At 42.1% G+C, this 8,963-nt stretch overlaps 1 protein-coding gene and 1 non-coding gene across 2 annotated transcripts in view; one reads left to right on the top strand and one right to left on the bottom strand.

Moving 5' to 3' along the window:
* Positions 1-8,963, bottom strand: part of PSTPIP2 (proline-serine-threonine phosphatase interacting protein 2) — a 64,358-nt gene that overhangs the window by 50,676 nt on the left and 4,719 nt on the right. The window lies entirely within an intron of this gene.
* Positions 3,842-3,975, top strand: LOC111825203. The gene has a single exon (XR_002828342.1). It is a non-coding gene; the product is annotated as a U11 spliceosomal RNA (small nuclear RNA).

Raw genomic sequence — 8,963 nt, 5'->3', positions numbered from 1 at the left:
TTCCACTCGCTCTCCCGCATTGCTTCCCACTCCGCTTCTATTCCCAGCAGCCACGATTTTGGGAAGGCGCCCAACCCTCCTTCTGCATATCAACGGGATAATAAAAGCCGTGGGCTATTTCTCCTTGGTCTTCACACGGACAATCTAAGAAAATAAACGAACTCTTTTTTTTTCACCAGCATGGAGGGACCTAGAGAGTATATGTTAAGTGAAAGAAGCCAGTCAGAGAAAGACAAATACCATATGATGTCACTTACAAGTGGAATCTACTGAACAAAATAAACTAACAAACAAAAAAGAAAGTTGCATAGATGAGCCCATATTTGTTAAGAAAAATGTATACTTACATTGTATATAACTTCAAAGTCAGAAGTCTGGAAAGAAGCACATTGAACATTTGCTAGTACAAACCTCTATTTCTGTACTGTTTGGATTCCTATAATACAACTGGGCATAAAACTATAAACTACTTCACATTTTACTAAATAGAAATAGAAATTAAGTTATATTATGTATGGTGAGATCATGGCTTTGTGTAAGATGATACTCCCTGTGCATAATATTTAGATGTCAAAGTTGGCTAATGTTCAACCTTACCCAACTAACATTCAACAGATCCAAATCTCTCTCTCTCTCTCTCTCTCTCTCTCTCTCTCTCTCTCTCTCTCTCTTTCTCTCTCTATTTCAGCTGAGCTAGATCAATAAATATCATTCCTTGAAATTAAATCTCAACTAAATGGAGTTGAAAACTTATGTCCATACAAACCTGCACAATTGTTTATAGCAGTTTTAGTCATAATTGCTCAAAATTGAAAGCAACCAAGATGTCCTTCAATAGGTGAATGGATAAACAAACTGTGGTACATCCACACTATGAAATACTATCAGCGATAAGAAGAAATGAGCTATTCCAGCCCTGAAGACATGAGAGAATCTTAAATACATATTGCTAAATGAAAGGAGTCAGTCTATAAAGGCTACATACTTTATACTAATTCCAACTACATGATATTCTAGAAAAAGCAAAACTATAGAAACAATAACAAGGTCAGTGGTTGCTGAGGGGCTCAAGGGGAGGGAAGGAAGAACGAATAAGGGATTTTTCGGGTCAGTGAAACTATTCCGTATGAAATTGTAATGGTGGATGCATGACATTTGGCCTTGATCAAAACCTGCAGAAAGCAAAGCATGAATCTTAATGTAAAGTGTGAGCTTTAGCTAATAAAAATGTATACATATTGTGCAGCAACCGTAACAAAAGTACCACACTAATTGAGGATATTAATAATGGTGAGGTGCTTAAAACTTTTTTGTAATTTACAGATTATCTGATTCTTCTATGATGAATGCTTCGCAAAAAGGAACATTGAAATCATCCATAACCTAGAAAAACAGAGAGAACTGCCATTTATGTGCTTTTAAAAAAAATACAAAAGTGTTTATTTGCAGGGAGGGAGGGAGGGCTTTCTGCCCTGCTACTCCTTCCCAGGATCATAAAATGCTTCTTCCACGGCTTATATAGACAAGCTATACAAGTATGTGTGCATAGAATCAGGTACACCTGGAAACTCCTCCCGAAGGTGACTCTATAATTTACCCAGGGCGATTGGGATTGAGGTGCTGAGGGGGGGGCCTTTTATGCTATACTCTCTCAGATTCTATATATGCATCTGAATCATGTTGCTACTGTACAATGAGCATGTGTTACATTCCTGCTTTTTAAAAGTACCAATAAAATTTTTAAACAAGTGACCCATTGTATCCACAGGTGGTTCTCTCTGCTTACAGGCCAGGCGGTAAGGACAGGTCACTATGAGCGGGTTGGCCTTGTCCCCAGCATGTGTGGGAGCTGGAGGGGTGGGGTAGGGAGTCTTTTCTGGACTTGAATCCCCATCCCCTAGCCTAGTGATGGCGAACCTTTTGAGCTCGGCGTGTCAGCATTTTGAAAAACCCTAACTTAACTCTGGTGCTGTGTCACATATAGAAATTTTTTGATATTTGCAACCATAGTAAAATAAAGACTTATATTTTTGATATTTATTTTATATATTTAAATGCCATTTAACAAAGAAAAATCAACCAAAAAAATGAGTTCGCGGTCACCTCTGACACGCGTGTCATAGGTTCGCCACCACTGCCCTAGCCAGGTGCAGCTCCCTAAAGGAAAATGTTGGCCCTGCCACAGGCAGGTGGCCAGGCCCCTTCCCTGCAGGTTGGTCCACGTCCCTCTGGGATTGTTACGTTCATTCTACTGTCTGAATATGTGTACTAGTTATTCTTTGAATAATTAATTTTTGAAAATCTTTTAATTCTTTATTTTAAGTTATACATATTTCACTTCTCTTGTTCTAAAAATTCCTTAACATTTTGAAAGTGGTTTCCTCTCATCATTTTCACTCATTATCTCCATTTCTAAAATTAGTTTAACTGCAATAGAACCTACAATTTTGACATTCTAATGTATGCCAATTCCAGCTCCTTAATACCACTGTAACCAGTTTTATTGTCTGGGACACAGGCTAGGATTGGGCCGTCCAGATATCGTTATCCTCCCTGCACAGCAGGAAGCTCAAGCCCAGAGTGGTTGGCTGTGTGGCTGTGGGCAAGTCACTCACATAGTCTGAGGTGGAGTGGAGACTCCAAGTGACACGAGCCAGCGCCAGGAGGGTTGCGACTGCCCTTGGCTGGTGACCTCTCCCTCCCTTGTCCAGTTCTCTCCTGGACAATCACAATTCAGTCTGAATAGCTTCGATCTTACACCAGGCTTCCAGCTCCCCATCTGAAACCCTCCCCACAGGACTTTGGCCCTGGACTGGCAGCTGGCTCCGCCCTTGGGCCCTGGTGCCTTTCAGTTTGGTTTCTGCAGAAGGGACCATGTGACTCACAGGCAGGTGCCCAAACCTGCAGCACATCTGGGAAGGGGCCTGGCCACCTGCCTGTGTCAGGGCCAACATTTTCCTTTAGGGAGCTCCACCTGGCTAAGGCAGTAATGGCGAACCTCTGACACGCGAACTCTTTTTTTTGGTTGATTTTTCTTTGTTAAATGGCATTTAAATATATAAAATAAATATCAAAAATATAAGTCTTTGTTTTACTATGGTTTCAAATATCAAAAAATGTCTATATGTGACACGGCACCAGAGTTAAGTTAGGGTTTTTCAAAATGCTGACACGCTGAGCTCAAAAGGTTCGCCATCACTGGTCTACACAGATCTCTGGTTCCACAAATGTCAGAACACCTAAAGGCTCAGATGCAAAGACAATTAAATATTGAGTAATATTTGAACCCCCAAAAAGTGTAAAGCACAAAAAAATAATAATTCGGTGTTTATCAAGCTTTTGGCACAGGGAAGAGTTTTGAACTCTGCTGTGTAATAGATGACATCACAAAAGATAAGCCCAACAAATAAAGTGTTTTCAAAGTAAATATACCTGTTTAAGTATAATTACCATTTTACAGATGAGGGTACTAAGTGTAGGAAGGTTGAGTGATTTGAAAGGGGCACATCCCTCAGCTTGAAAGAGCAGAGCCAGCATTTCAGCCCAGGTGTGTCCAACACAAAAAGATTGTGTGCCTAAGGACCAACCTTCAGTACCGCACTGTACCTACTGGATGCTAGGATCTGTGAATTACACATAAGACTGTATACACATGTATATACAAGAATAGATATTCAAATACTGGGTAGTCCATGACAAAGAATATCTTTATCATTTTTAAAAGTTTAGGTAGATATATAAGTAAAGCAAGAGAAAGGAGACAAACCCATTTGTAAAAGAGGAAATACAACAAGAAAATAAAAACATGTTCACTCTCTCTGGTGATTAAAAACACACAGGAAAAAAGGGGGGCTTCTGTTATGAGTGGCACATGTAGGGCAGCTTGATTGCTCTACGTGCGGTATTGACATTAAGAGATTTCGGAAGCATACTTTTTTGCTATCTGGGCAGCTGATCGTTGGTCCTGGCGCCCATGGTGGGGAGAGGGGGGGACACAAAAGAAAGTTGAATGAAGCACCCACTGCTGCTGATTTCGTGAGAAGGGAGAAAACCACAATGGCCATGACTGATGGTGTGAAACTGGTATCTTCAGGCATTATTAGGGACACTGAGAATATACCTCCTCCTTAGGAAACCAGTCTGGTTCTATATATCCAACATTTTATAATGTTCTACTGTTAGTGACTGCTATTTTCAGTCATTCAACTGAAATTACCATGAATCTATTATGTGCCAAGCACTGAACCAGGTACTATTGGAGTAAACAGCTAGCAGTGTGGGTCTTGACACCAAGGATGGCCATGGCAGGCCTGGAATGATCTGTTGGGGACTTTGTGTACATGAGAGAGAAACAAACTTTGTCCTCGGCTAGCCCACTGTTGTTTTGGGGTTTTCTGTTACTCGTGGCCCGAACCTAGCCCTATTTATTTAGAATGTAAATGAGCTTTCTCCAGCTGGTGACTGGTTTCTTAACAGAGCAGGAGGCAAGATCATCAAAACAGAATGAGAATGTGGGAGGGAAGTGGAGGGCTGAGCAGAGTGGAAAAGGTATGAAATTATCATTTGGGAAGAGAGTGTGATCTTATTACAGAAACATCAGAAAATGGCTGGACAAGTTCTTTCACAAGTTTCCAGAAATACTTAAAGAATCCAATTTTTAAATGCCCTGAATGAATGAAGATGTGCATCAAAACACTATTTATTGTAAAAAAAAAAAAAAATTCGGAAATTACATAAATGCCAAACAGCAAGAGAATAGTTACATCACATCAGATTTTTAAAATAATTGTTAGGAAAAGTAAATAGCAACAGATAAAATAAACTTAAGGATAATTTATTATCATCCTTACATTTATTATATTGAAACAGTGGAATATAAAATAAAACATATACTATGATTATAACTGCGCGTGGAGGAAAAAATGGGGGGAAGTACCAAATTACTAGTAATAGATTTTAAATTTCCTCAATTTTGTTGTCTTAATACTAAAAACGATTCTTTTTAACAGAGCATGTGTGATCCTCTCCCTGAGCAGGTAATAAGCTCTAAAAGGTGGGATGTGTGTGCCTCTCTGTGACCCGTGGCAGCTCCCACAGGGCTGGTACGCACTTCACAGACCGCAGAGTTGAATGCCTGAGGTTCCACCATGACTGGGGAAGAGCATCCTCTCTTTAACCAGCTGTGGTGTTTCCTCTGCTGGTCACAGGTCTCTCACCAGATGGTGAGCACAAAGTGTGGGGCTTTCGCTCTTTCCATGGGTGCTGTGCCCCTCCTGCCTCTTCCCTGGGTCTGGGGCTTCTTCTGGTGGAGCTAGAGCCCAACCCTGATGATATTCCCCACATGCACGACGACCAGCCATGATGTCATAGGGGGAGCAGGTTCTTTAAAAGCGTGGAATGACACTTCAGACTAAAGGGAGAGCAAGGGCAGAGTGCCGACTTGACTGAGTAACCTCCATTCACTGCCACATGTGGGTCTCACCGTTCCCTCATTTGTTCATTTTGATATTTGCTGAGTGTCTACTACAATGGCAGGCACCGTGCTAGTGGGAGAGATATACACCTCAGGCATACCTCATGCCTGACAGTCTGATGGGAGGGAGGTAAAGAGGTAATTACCAAACCGTGGATTGGCTTCTGCGCACAGGATGCCATGAGAACAGGCAGCAGGGGCACACTAATTGGTTAGCTGGAAACAATCATTCATTATTTGGTAATTGAGTTAGGAGTGCTGCAGGATAGTAAGGGAGCGGGAGATGGTGACGGTAAGTGCAGGGAGGCTGGCTAGACGGGTCAGGCAGAGCCTGGTCAGACTTTCAGACTCCAAGGGAGGCCCCTGGAGGAATGTGAGCAGGGGAATGATAATCTTATCATGGGATCCAGAAAAGTGGCTCCAACTCAAGACAGCACTCAAGGGAAGCTCAAGGTGACGGCCATGCAGCAGGCCTGGAAAATACCCAGTGAAGACTGGGATGGGGAAGAGGGCTCCAAGAAGGGTGTGCAGGGAGGACAGCATGGAGAGAATTCTAAAAAATACCTGGCATGCTGGAGCATTAAAAAAAAGTGTCTCTGATAAAAGTGGATAATTTACAGAACTAGAAAGACCTATCCGAAAATTCATATGGAATCTCAAGGGACCCCGAAGAGCCCAATAATCTTGAAAAAGAACAAAACTGGGGGACGCACATTATCTGACTTCAAAACTTGCAAAGCTACAGCCATCAAAACAGTGTGGTGCTGGCATAAAGACAAACAGTCCAGACCAATGGAAATGAATAGAGAGCCCAGAAATAAATCCTCACGTGATTTTTTTTTTTAATCCTCACCTGAGGATATTTTCTCCATTGATTTTCAGACAGAGTGGAAGGGAGGGAAGTTGGGGGTGGGGGGGAGAGAAAAAAAAACAACGGACATGAGAGAGACACGTCAATTGGTTGCTTCCTGCATGTGTCCTGACTAGGCCGGGGATGGAACCTGACTCTGAGGTATGTGCCCATGACCGGGAATTGAACCCGTAACCCTCCAGCCAACGGTCTAATCACTGAATCAAACCGGCCAGGGCCTCACATGATTTTTGACAAGGGTGCTGTGGAGGGGAGACTATTCCATGACGTGCCATTGTCTGTCCCACAAGCTGAACTCAGGCCAGAAAAGAGGTTGCTTTCGGCAAACGTGTGAGACCATCTGATGGCAATCAATGTCCATTCTGACATAAATCAGCACTTTCCCTTGCCGCCTGCTACGTGCTGATTCCTGGAACAGGCTGTTGTCCTGACCTGGTCAACCATGTACTGGTAAAGTGTTTCCCCATACTGATAGCTTTCACCTACTGGTATATCTTCCCCTCCCCGCCCCCCCCCACCCCCCCCACCCCACCCCCGCTTCATCCTATATAATTCCTTGGCACCTGCTAAGCACCCAGAGAAATATCCACCTCATCTTGCAGCCACGAAAAATACACCTAGTATATAAATTTCCCTTAATAAACTCTATTAGTTTCCGGATTGGAGTGGTCTGCTTCTTTCTCCCATCTCATTCTGCCCTCCACTTACGAAGGGAGATTTTGAGTCTCGGGGCTTTTCCCTGAGTGTCTGTATAAAAACAGTGCCAAGATCATTCAATGGGGAAAGAACAGTCTTTTCAACAAATGATGCTGGGAAAACTGAGTACGTACATGCAAAGGAGCGAGGTTTGACCCTTATCTAATATCATATACTAAATTAACTCAAAATGGATCAAAGATCTAAATGTAAGTCCTAAAACAATAAAACTTTAGGAGAAAACATAGGGCAAAAACTTCACAACATTGTATTTGGCAATAATTTCTTGATATAACACCAAAGGCACAGGTAACAAAAGTAAAATATAGTTGTAAAAACAGTGACGTTGTCTGGCCAGCATGGCTCGGTGGTTGAGTGTTGACCTATGAACCAGAAGGTCCCAGTTCAATTCCCGGTCAGGGCACATGCCCAGGCTTCGGGCTCCATCCCTGGGGGGTGAAGGAGGCAGCCGATCAATGATTCTTTCTCATCATTGATATTTCTATCTCTCTCTCCCTCTCCCTTCCTCTCTGAAATAAATAAAAATACATTAAAAAAACAGTGATGTCATTGAGAATGGTGGAACTTTTAGTACCATTCTTGGAGACATAAAAGCACTTGAAACTGGAATCTACCCACATAAACAAACAGTAACAGGTTTAAAAAATGAAAGTTCTCTGTGAAAAAAAAATTAAGATCATTACCACTTAAAAAAAAAGAGTAGTGAATAAATATAGCATTTAAATATCTAATACTCTCTTTTTACTTTCACAAATATTTAGCTGTGATAGGATCTAGTCATAATACAGGGTATTATGTAAAAAACAAGAATGAGGATCTAGTCATAATACAGGGTATTATGTAAAAGTTGTTTTACAGTTGTTTGTATGAAAAAATAATACAATATATATAGTAAAAGCCTAAGCGACCATTATGATGGAACCAGAACGACAGGTGGTCAGTGTGCTCCCACAGGGGGAGTGCCACTCAGCCAGAAGCTAGCGGGGCTCACAGCTGGCTGGCGAGCACAATGGCGGTGGCAGGAGCCTCTCCCACCTCTGCATCGGCTCTAAGGAGCAGCAAGCAGGCGGGCAGTAAGGAGCGAGGGGTCCCAGACTGCGAGAGGGATCCCGGACTGTGAGAGGGTGCAGGCCGGGCTGAGGGACAACCCCCCCACCCACCCAGTGCAAGAATTTTGTGCACCAGGCCTCTAGTAATTAATATAATAATACAAGAATCAACTCCGTGTTTTGGGTACTCACAATTGTAAATCTACTTTTGCCCCACCCTGTATTATATATATGATATGTCTCAATTAGAATTTTTATTTTCCTTAAAAGCTAGGTCCTATGTCTCTCATTAAATTTTAAGAAGAAAAAACAAGAAAAGGAGATTTTGATAATTACTTTAAAGATACAGCCCACTGGCTGCTCTAGGAAAGATAAATTGGAGAAGGGCAATCGTCAATGACTTTACCTTTCACTTTGCCACTAGGCCAGACAATACAAAATAGCCCTCCTGGTGTGTTTCTAAGAAACCAGTTTCCAAGAAAGAGTATATTAAAAAAGTAAAGTGCCCTAGCTGGTTTGGCTCAGTGGGTAGAGAGTCAACCTGCAGACTGAAGGGTCTCCGGTTTGATTCCCATCAAGGGCACATGCCCAGGTTGGGGGCTTAATACCCAGTGGGGGACGTGCAGGAGGCAGCCGATCGATGAGTCTCTCTCATCATTGATGTTTCTCTCTCTCTCTCCCCTTTCCCTTCCTCTCTGAAATCAATAATATATATGTATAAATATATATGGGGTCAGCATGAGGGTCTATGTGATAACCTGTTTTCTTCTTTGTTTATTAAAAAAAAAAAACAAAAAAAAAAACCTGGAGCCTCCCACACTGTATAGAGAAGAGTCACAGAGCAAAGCCAGAT

This window comes from Myotis lucifugus, unplaced genomic scaffold (assembly GCF_000147115.1).
Source record: "Myotis lucifugus unplaced genomic scaffold, Myoluc2.0 scaffold_16, whole genome shotgun sequence".
Taxonomy (NCBI): Eukaryota; Metazoa; Chordata; class Mammalia; order Chiroptera; family Vespertilionidae; genus Myotis; species Myotis lucifugus.
The sequence above is the reverse complement of the archived record's forward strand: the minus strand, read 5'-3'. Positions and strand labels throughout refer to the sequence as shown.